The sequence below is a fragment of the Pipistrellus kuhlii genome, unplaced genomic scaffold (genome assembly GCF_014108245.1).
Source record: "Pipistrellus kuhlii isolate mPipKuh1 unplaced genomic scaffold, mPipKuh1.p scaffold_m20_p_1, whole genome shotgun sequence".
NCBI lineage: Eukaryota > Metazoa > Chordata > Mammalia > Chiroptera > Vespertilionidae > Pipistrellus > Pipistrellus kuhlii.
In genome coordinates, this window is record NW_023425404.1 from 74,261,279 (window position 1) to 74,272,647 (window position 11,369).

General features: G+C 40.3%; 1 pseudogene; it reads right to left on the reverse strand.

Moving 5' to 3' along the window:
• Positions 1-4,429: 4,429 nt before the first annotated feature.
• LOC118715558 lies at positions 4,430-5,233 on the reverse strand (annotated as a pseudogene).
• Positions 5,234-11,369: the final 6,136 nt, after the last annotated feature.

Consider the following 11,369-nt stretch of genomic DNA (forward strand, 5'->3'; position numbering starts at 1 on the left):
CTCACTGCCCAAAAAACCTGGCGGGCCGGATCAGACTCCTCTGCAGGCCGCATGTGGCCCGCGGGCCATAGTTTGAAGACCCCTGTCAGATGCTTACATAGAATTTTTTAATATGTATTCCAGTTTTCTAATGTTTTATTTAGTTGTTTAAAATAACTAGATTGTTGATTGTTTTTCTTTAGATAAAAATATCATGAAGATACAAGTGTTTCATATTTCATGACAACATTAAAAAAAATTTTTTTAATGAGTGGGTAAGATATTTTACAAATCACAAGAAACCTAAAAAAAATCTGAAAATAGCAGCATCCCCATAATCCTTAATGAATTCAGGCCCTGATTATTTGCATTGAATGAAAACTTTACTGGCTCATTATATCACCTTTTAAACATCTCACTTAAATTATGCAGATAAAAATTGCATTCTGTTTCTTTACTTAAAAAAACTTGAAGAAATAATTAACACTATGTTTAACCAAATGCTTCAGCGGAGAAAAATAATAAATAAGAAACTGGCATTCACTTTTGCTTCTTTTAAAAAATAAAACATTTTAGTTTTTCATCTCAGGGTGGGGGAAGTTTACACCTCCTACAACCATGACATCATATGAAATATTGACATCTATAATACTATCAACCTAATTAACTATTTGCTGTGCACATTGCGGTGAAAGTACATTGAGACTTCTTTTGTACTCTTATCACTTGTTTAATAGCAAATTGCCTGGCATCTGTGTATTAAGGCTTTGATCTAATACTCTATCAGTTGTTGGCTCAGGCACAGGAGACTGCAGAGTACACAAAGCTGTCGCTGCAGACTCCAGGGAAAAAAGAAGCTGTGGATAGAGCCTCTGAGTCAGTCAATATTTGCATGATGCAATGATAATGCCTTCTTTATGTTAGGTTGTTATTTCACTGAAGCAAGTAGGAAACTTCCTTTTTAAGAACGTGGTATATTTTCTTAGAAATTCTTCCCCCCTCTTTCCTTTACCTGGTACATATATGGCCTATTTTCTTTCATCTCCCTTCATTTTCCTTCCTGCCTTCAACATTTGACGATACACAAATGCAACATGGTAAGTATTCTTGAGGCGTCCACATTGTTTTTCAAGATTTATATGTAAAGGAATTTTGATAAAAAATGATCTTGCCTACAATATGTCAAAATCTTAAGTCAAAATTGACTGCTTTATTTTCATACCGTAGATATAAAAGCTGCTTGTTTTATTCCTATTTTCTATTCTCATCTTCAATTAGTTGGTTTGTAAACTCAAAACACCGATGTCTTAATTCTACTTTCTAGTGTACACTTCAGGCTAGTTCATTTTTTAACATTACGCACAGGTTATGAAAAATAAATCTTATAAAATTAATATTTGAATGAAAGCAATTGAAAGCTATGTTTATATCGCAGCAAAAGTTAAAATTTTCTCTACCATATTTCTTGTTTCACATTATTTTAGAATTCATGACTTTTGCAATGAGGATTTGATATTTATAAGATTCTGATTATACTTAGCAAATGTTTCCAATCGCATTCTATTATGAGATTCTTTTTCTCTTTCCATTTTCTTTCCACTTCTTTTGTTTTTAACATACGAATGGGAGTCAGTGGTAATAAAACAACCACAATGGCATCCCCTTTAAGTCATTCAATCAACATTTATGAAGTGGCCTGATGGGCCAAACACAGTGTTATTTGCTGGAGGAGACATACAAGGCACACCGGCCCTTTCCTCAGAGTGTGTACAGTTCAGTTGACCTGTAACATCAAGTAAGTAACATGAAGAACTATAGGAGTTATGTTAAAGCTCTGTATAATGTATACTCTGGGCCAGAGGAAGAAATGGCCAATTCTACTCAGACTAAATGTTGGTGGACTTCAAGGCAAAGGAGTGAAGAATCTTAAAAGCCAAAGGAAGAAATAACATCAATGAAAGACTGTTCCACAGCTCCAAATATTTGAAGAACAAATAAGACAAATACTTAAAAGATTTTTTTGTCAATGACTATTAGGTAATTATTTATTTATTTTTTAAAAAATATATTTTATTGGTTTTTTTACAGAGAGGAAGAGAGAGGGATAGAGAGTTAGAAACATCGATGAGAGAGAAACATCGATCAGCTGCCTCTTGCACACTTCCTACTGGGGATGTGCCCACAACCAAGGTACAGGTCCTTGACCAGAATCGAACCCAGGACCTTTCAATCCGCAGACCGATGCTCTATCCACTGAGCCAAACCAGTTTCAGCTTAGGTAGTTATTTATGACTCTGACCAGAAGAGTTCCAATGAACGTGGGAGTGAATAAAGATAATAAGCCACACTACTTAAAGTCAGAATGAATGGAGATGACAAGGTGGCTATAGAATATTCCTTCAAGGACATTGACTGTTATGGTAAAAAGAGTGACAGAACTAAAAGAGAAATTATGGTATTTCTGTGTCAATACCCATGTGCATTTTCAGTATAGAGAGATATTGGTAAGAGCTGGTTACCTCATTCCAAAAAGGTCCTATTCATTCACTTCCACAATTGTGTATGAAAATATACAATTTTCTACCCCTTTTCAACTATATATTAACATACCTTCTAAAGTTTGCTCATCTGATAGCAAAAAATCTTTTAATTTGTAATTTCCTGCTTATTAATGAGGTTAAACATACCTTTTAGCTATTTGAATTTATTCATTCTTGTATTGCTTATTTATAATCTTTGCCATTCTCCTATTACATTTGTTATTTTAGTTATCTTTTTTTTTCCTGCTGTATATGTTGAAAACATTTTCTTCTGGGCTATAGTTGTTTTAGCTTTGTTTATAGTGTGTTAATAACAACCATATATGTCAGTCTTTACCTTTATAAAATTTAAAAAGTATTCTTATTTGTTTTATTTTAATACTAGTGGCCTGGAGCATGAACTTCATGCATTGGGTTGGGTTGTCCCTCAGCCCAGCCTGCAGCCTCTCCAATCTGGGATCCCTCGAGGGATGTCCAACTGCCAGTTTAGGCCCGATCTCTCTCGCAATCCAGGATGGCTGGCTCCTAATATCTCACTTGCCTGCCAGCCTGCCCACCCCCAATCACCCCCACTGCTGGCCTGCTCACCCCCAACTGTCCCCCCGCCGCCAGCCTGATCACCCCCAATTGCCCTCCCTCCTGGCCTGACCACCTCTAACCGCCTCAGCCTCGGCCCCACCACCATGGCTTTGTCTGGAAGGTCTCCTGGCCTAATTAGCATATTATCCTTTTATTAGTAAAGATTGTGTTTATGTTTTTATAGGCGTAACATAATATAGTGCAAAAAATGGATACTTTACTATTCTTACACCATTTATTAAACATCTATTCTTTTCCTAATGGCTTGAAATGTCACTTTTATTATATACCAAATTCCATGTATATGAGTATGCTTTCAGAGTTTCTATTTTTCCTATTAGTATATTTGCCTATTCCTGCACTGTTTTACATAATGCAACTTTAGATAATATAAAATACTATTTTTAATATTAAATAGGACAGATATTCTTCATTTTTCCTCTTTTTTTTTTCCAAAAAATTTGAAGGTATGTTCTTGTTCACTTTGTTCTTCAGATGAATTTTAGGATAAGCTGGTCAAGTTGTATTAAAGATCCTATTAGAATTTCAGTTGATAGTACATTGGCTCATAGATAAAAAAAAGTCTTTATCCTAGGAAGTCTTGCCAGTCAGAAACTTGTCCATTAATCTTCTTGAAGCCTGTTTAAAAAAAAGTCTTCCTCACATGACTTTCATTTTTCTTGTTTTACTTATTTCTAATGTTATAGTTTTTGCTTCTTTTTTAAAGTGTAAAAAAGGAAAACAGAAAAACAAATACAGTGGAAATGACATACAAGACGATCACTAAGCACATCAGTGAGCCACAGGCACGGGAGGGCAGGGCATGCCTGCGCCCTGGCTGCCGGGCACCACGCCCACCCTGCGTGGGACGGGAAGGAGTGCCTCATGCTGAAGTCGTTCTGGGAGACCAATAACCACCTACATTTCCCTTTATTTAAGAGACACACTAGCCGGGACCAGTTTGGCTCCCGGGTTCGATTCCGGGCAAGGGCATGGGCATGTACCTGGTTGCGGGCACATCCCCAGTAGGGGGTGTGCAAGAGGCAGCTGATCGATGTTTCCCTCTCACTGATGTTTCTAATTCTCTATCCCTCTCTCTTCTTCTCTGTAAAAAATCAATAAAATATATTAAAAACAAACAAACAAACAAAAAAATGAAGCAGGCTCCCCGATTCTCTTCTCTGTCCAACCCTAGAGGGGGATGGATGCCCAGTCCTGGTCGGGGTCTGGAGTGGACAGACCCCATGTGTCAGGGTGCTTGCTGCTGCCGCCCCGTCCCCATCCTTCCGCACGGGCAGGAGAGCGTTGGGTGTGGAAGGCCGTGCCGTTTCTCAGTTCAGAGCCAGAGCTGCGAGGGGAGAGGATCCTCGGGCTGAGGAGGGAGGCAGGCTCTGGGTGCTGCCACACTGCTCTTTGTCTGGCAGGGCCTCCTCCTTCTGGTCCAATTCTCTGTTCTCAGGTCTTCTCAGGCTCCTGCAAAACCTCGTCCATGAAGTCCTGGGACTTCTGCTTGTAGGACACAGTTGATCGAATCGCGTTATTGAAGAGCTTCAGCACGTTGGTGCTATCAGCCGCTGAGACAGAGTACAGGGGTAGGAAGAACTTCCTGGCAAAATTGAAGCTCTTTGGGGTCACCTTTGTGTCAGCATCGATTTTATGGCCACCACCACACACGGCTCTCTGGTGTGAACTCCCGAAGCTCTGTTCCAGGTGGCAGGTTCTTAGAGGGGGCTTTCCTCTGCACATCGAACACCATGATGCAGGCGTGAGCCTGTGGAAGTAGGAGGCATGCATACTCTGGAACCGCTCCTGGCCCGCTGTGTCCCAACAGTCCACAAGCACGGTCTTGCCATCCACAGTGGCTGTGTGCTTACACGGGGTCAGGCGTACGTGGACAGTTGCTGGGGAGATCCTAGTAAGAGCCGGTTACCTCATGAGAAATCTCTCCACGAGTTTGGACTTGCCCACAGCACTGTCCCCCAGATGACCTTCACGCTGTCCTCAGCATCATATTTCTCTTGGTCCACCTCACAGGGGCTGGCTTTGTCCCTGGCCATTGACCCCTGGCTCAGCTCAGGGGAGGGGGCTCCTATCACAGACGCACACTCTCCGGGCCAAACCTCCCACTCCCACCCGCAGGGCTGACCCGGCTCCCAGGTTTTGCTTCCTTTGTGTATATAAACTTTCCCGCCATTGGAACACGTTTTACCACAAACAACAGAAATCACAACTGTGGCTTAAAGAAACAGGAGTTTATTTTCTTCATGTAACAGAAAGGCCAAAGGCAAGCAGCTGCCAGTGTTGGCTTAGCAGCTGCACACGGGCCACGAAGTTTCAGTCTCACTGTATGTGCGCACCCGCTCGGGGTGTTTTGTGGAAGAGCCTCAAGGAGCCAAAGAGCCGAATGTGGCTCAGGATCTTCAGTTTGCCGACCACTGGTCTAGGTAGAGAAGATTGTATGTGAACAATAATGACTGTCTCTTCCTCGCAAATATATATACCTCGTTTTTAAAAACCATTTTTCCGTTTAGATCTTATTGCACTGGTAGCATCCCATTTTTTGTCTTAGGGATGTAATAGTCTCTGAAGTCTTTTTGAATATATTGATCAGAATTTATTTTTCCCATTTTCTTCATTCTTTTAATTATTTTAATCTTCATGAAATCTTTTTGTTATTGTCCCTGTTGTTAAACACTGTTTGTTTTCCTTCAATATCTTGCAAACCTCAGTTGCTTATTTAACATAAGTAATGATGGAAAGACCAGTTACATTCATACTGGCAGCTAAGACAGGTCTCCTCCGAAGCAGTCTTCACCCGATTCCCCTGTCTAGGAGGGCTGACTGAGACGGGCAGGCTTCATTTGAGGTGCCTGGGCTTGGAGCAGCTGGCTACGGATTGACCCCTTCCACCACCCGCCAGTGCCGAAACGGGGAAGGCTTAATTCTGATGCTGAGGCAGGCAGTGCGTTTGCCTCCGGGCAGAGGACTTCCCATCACTCCTTCCCCTTCCCTGCATGCTCTGCGGCCTGCCTTCCTTCTCTTTCTGGGCCTTATGTCCAAACAGGGAGCCCACCTTCAGGATATTTCTTGAGAGAGAGGGAAGCTCTGAGGGTTTAGCCAGGGGTTAAAGGCGGCTCCTGCCAGCAGCTTTTCATTAACAAGGGAAAGGGGACGCCTGCCAGTGTTTGCTGTTCCAAGGGCAGTTCTTGAGTGAATCTCAAGTTCCCGCCAGGGCTCCTCCAAGAGCGAGACTTCTCTGACTATGTCCCTCTCTTCAGCTCTTGGTTTGGGGTGTGCTCTTTCCCTCGGATCTGTCCTCAGTCAGTACTGTCTCCCTTTGCTTTCCTATCTTCTAGGCTTCTTTAGGATTTCTTGTCTGCTGATGAAAATCTCCTTTATTTTGCAGTATTCTTATGAATATATTTTGTTAAAAGCACCTGTCTTTTCAGCTATTTCCTATTTCTGGGGTTGTGGCCAGGAGTGGATGCATTTGTTTGGCCTGCTCTCTGACCTGCACTGCTCCTGGAGGGATGCTTACAAACCATTTACTAGTACACGTGGTTAGTTGGTTGTCCTTCACAAATCAAGCAAAACACCCGTGTGGTGAGTAATTGTTAAGTAACCATCTGTACTCAGGAAATCTTTCAGTCATAAATACACTGTATAGTTTGATGTGCAATGATGCATTCTTAGGCTTTATTATAACAAAATAAATGCTGGTACCTAAAGGTATTGATTCAGTGTCTCTCAAAGTGTACCCCCATGGGTGTTTGTCTGTTTTCCGTGTGCTTGCCTCACCTTAGAGACAATTTCTTTAAAAAAAATTTAAAACTAAACATTTTCTGATAATACAAAAGTTTCTAAAGGTGATGTTTAAATAATGTTGATGCCTGGAAATCATAAGCAAAAGTTCAATTTACTGTATTTTATTGTTGTTCTTTTGGATGGGGAAAGAGGATAGAAGAATCTTTCTTGTTTTCTTCAGAAATTAAATTGTTTGTTAAAGGAACTATTATATTATCATAGCAATAGATTTTATTTTCTATTTAACTCACCTCCAGGGGAGACTGTCTATCCAGAAGGAAGTCCCAGAAGCTTCTCAAATGACTAGATTGATAAATTTACTGAAAATGAAGACTAACCTTGCTGACTATGGACAGTCTGTAAGACCAATTCCTCCTCCTCATGAACTCATGGCACAATCTGTAGAGTTAGGTTTGAAAATGAAAAGGTATGAAACATGTTGGTTTCGATGGTGAACTCTGGTCTGCCATCTTAAAAACTTGATTCTTACAATCATGCAAAGATTCATGCAAGAATAGGCCTTCCTTCCCCTGGCTTCATTTCCGGCTGCCTGGAAGCCTGTAAGTCCTCACTGCCAACCACCCAAAAGCCTGCAAGTCCTCACTCCTGGTGGAGCATCGCTCCTATGACTGCTCCCACCCCCTACTCTCCCTCTCATAGCAGGCGGCTGCTCCACACATGCATATGCAAATTAAACCACCATCTTTGTTGGGTTAATTTGCCTACTCACTCCTTATTGGCTGATGGGCATCGTGGAGTTATGATCAATTTGTATATTTCTCTTTTATTAGTGTAGATCAAAATTCTACAAAAATTATGCCAAAGCATCTAAAGGTTCTAAATAAAACACCATACCCTGAAATTAGTAAAGTTAAATGGCACCTATAATTCAAAGCTTTTCTAATTTAATCATGCCAAAGATTTCACAAATAAGAACACTTATTAATTATTTCTCCTTATTTATCTACTTATTTTACTTGGAAGGTACAGTAATATAACCATTGGTGCAAGTGAGATTGAATAAATAATCATGCTAGAAATTGAATAGCTCAATATAATATACTTGGAAATAAGAGCAGGTTTCCGTTATCTTTACATTCCAGGAATTGCTAGTTTACTATTACTGACTTAGACATATATTTCTAACACTTCCTCAGAAGAAGGGAATTTAAGAACATACATGTATATAACTCAGTCCAATTTGACCTAGTTTGTAAGTTAATTGAGTTTGGAGGAGGAATAAACTAGACTATTTGCTACAAATGGAAGTTTAGGATTATTTAAGAGGAAACAATAATTTTATATATAGCTTTTCACTCTGTTTAGTCTTTGAGTATGGATTTTACATTTATTATTGAGTAGTCAATATACCTAGAACTGGGTATTCTAATGGCCAAGAGGTAGTTTAAGAGTCTCTGGACAAACACTTCTGTAGGGCCAGAAATGCTATCAAAATTTTCTCAGAAAATATCTGAATGTCTGTCTTTATTCTAATTTTAATCACACTGTGATTTGCTAAGGTTTTAAAAATGCAATGTAATCCTGTTCAGTTTCCAAAGAGGGGTGAACATACAATGAAATGAATTAACTAGGCCAATCAGAATCAAACACAGCAGAAATTCAGACAGACCTACCATATGCCAAGCATTTTGCAAACAGATCTTCCTGCCTGGGAAAATGTGACACTGTGTGTGTGTGTGTGTGTGTGTGTGTGTGTGTGTGTGTGTGTAGTAACTGGGGGAGGTGAGATTTCCTTTCAGGAAGGAGCTTTTCTCCTTTAATAAAATCTGTTCACATGACTTTCAATAAAGCACCAACAAAGTTGTCATATTTTGTGAGTAGCTAAATTATTCTGGTAGCTGACTACAAAACTGAAAGCCACTATGAAGGAAACCTCTTCTCATCACATACCCTGGCTCAGGTGATACTCTTATTCTCTCTGAATATAATTTGTTCATCCGATAAAATGTCATTGAATCTGGGATAATCACTGAGTATTTTTAAACTCAAGCTAAGAAAGGTTGCTTTGAAGGAGAAGCAGTGTGACATTAGGAACACAGGGGCCAGAGCAAGACAAGATAGCCCTGTGGGCGGACTTTGCTATTGATTTTTTATGTGACCTCGGGCTCAAGTGAAGTTATGAGTGACCCAACTTCAATGAACTCTGCTTTTCCTTATCTGTAAAATAGTGTTAATAACCACATGATGTTGATTTAGGATTAAATTAGATAATATAAGCAAAGTGTTTAGCGTACTACAAGGCACGTTGTAAATGCTCAAGAAAGATGAGCAATTATTATCATTAAAACAGTCAAAATACTAAACCTTTTCTCGATGCAACAAATACTAATTGTTCATTTACTGTGAGTCCAACCTTGCTAACTACTAGGAATTAAGAATCTGCATCTCTGTTGGCTACAGAGGGCAAATTGTGCTTCTTAACCTTATTTTAAAGACAAAACTTTACAGTCCATCGTTCACTTAAATAGATCTACCCATTGCCACTTTTTGAATAGTTTAAAACTAATATTTTTTAGCGATGCTCAATGGACAACTACAGCAGCAACTCTTACATTTAAGTACGCTTCAGGTGGCTTCTGTCTCAGAATGTGGGCAGTAGGGCTTTGGTCAGGATTGTAGAAGGAAGACAGGGGCCAGTATTACATGGTTCTGTGATGCTTTTGCATGGATTTTTATTTTTGCCTTAAATCTGACACATGTTAAGGCTGTCATGGACATAGCTTCTACCTCCTAAGACAAATTTTGCTTCTGTATGAACATGGATTGCCTGCAACAGTTACGTTTGCCTGTGTGTCTCTAGCAGCTGGAGGAATAATCACGTCAGGCGGGAGGGGTAGGGTGAGCCCCATTCTGCTGCAGGTCCCCCGAGTGCGCCATTCATCTCCAAAGATCGGGGGGGGGGGGGGGGGGAGTAATCCCTTCACAAATATGGGATGGGGGCTGCTCGGAGGCTGGCAAGTAATAAACAGTGAGGGTTTTTATTTTTTATTTATTTTTTATCCTGGATTCCTCCAGCCCTTCTCTCTGTAGTCTTCAGCAATAACTTAGCCCTGAAGGATTTAAATGGAATGACCTTAATTCTCCTTTTGTTTGCACTCTATCTTTTAAGGAGCTGCAATGAAGACCTAGGCAAACAGTAGATTAACAGTGGTACCTTTTATAAAGCTGATTAGTTCCTAAAATATGCTGAAGGGAAACAAACAAAAAAAAAATAGTGGAATGGAGGCTGAGACAGAAGCCTTTGTCGGAGACTTTGAAACAGCTCCATTCCTCTCGGTGGTTGCAGATATTGACCTTCCAGTGAAATGATTCCTTTGTGTGCAGAGGCTTTGCCAGGATAGCATTTATGGTATTAAGCAGGCGCCTGGTAAGTGTTTTTAAACAAATATTACTCACTGCCTAATTTTGGTTTAAGGGGAGAATTGTACTGGGGATAAATTCAGAAAACATTTGATTATGGCTCATCTGCTGCTCCTTGTAGCAATGGCTATCAAGTGGCCGGCAGTGTCAGAATCTGAGTTCTAAAGATACTGTTTCCCACGGGGTCATTAAGAGAAGCACAGCTCCTCCGGATTTGAAGGAATTTATAGAGAAACTTCCACGACACCTCAGCAATATCCAAATGAAAGCCAAAGCATTATAGTGTGACAGAGCCGAAAGTGTGCCTCTGGAAAGAAAAAATATATATATACATATAAAGCTATACGGAAAATAGTCTGGGCTTCAGCTTCTGTTTCCTTTGAGGGATGGGAACATGTTACTGAAATTGTTCAATTTAATTTAACATTAAATAAAACTGTGGAAGGCTAGGGTGCATTAATAAGATGATCCATCTGCTTATAATAATAGGATAATTCACATCTTCATTGTCAGAGCAGAAAGCCTCCGATAAGGTCAATCATTAAACTCGATACGTTTCATTCTGTGGTGCCGTCTTCTTAGATGCTCGCTGCCACTCGTCCGCCCTCCTTTCCCACTATGCACCTATATTGCAAATTTAGTTCCATTAGGTAGCTGCTCATGCCATTATGAAGCCTGATTCCATCATTTTCAAAGTGCTAAGCCATTTAAATACAGAGCAGTCTTTGGCCATATTTAATCCAAATATTTACACACATCCAGCTCCTTTTCATCTTTTTAAGTAGGCTGCAGGGCTTATTTTTAAATTACATCCTCATTCATGCTCTGTAAAAGCATCAAGAAAAACTGTCCATGGGGTTTAAATTCTGGTCTCCGGGCGCTGCTTCCAATTCCGGGCACGGCCATTACATACTGGCCCCACCGAATCCTCCGCATGGCGATCTTGTGTCGAGGCAGGAAAGATAAAACAGAACCAGCAATTCCCAGAAATCCCACTACCTTCTCCCAGAAATCACACTACACGGTAGCTTTTGCCTTCTTCTGTGTTTATAAAGGGCATTTTAAAATAAGGGAGCCAGAAAAGAG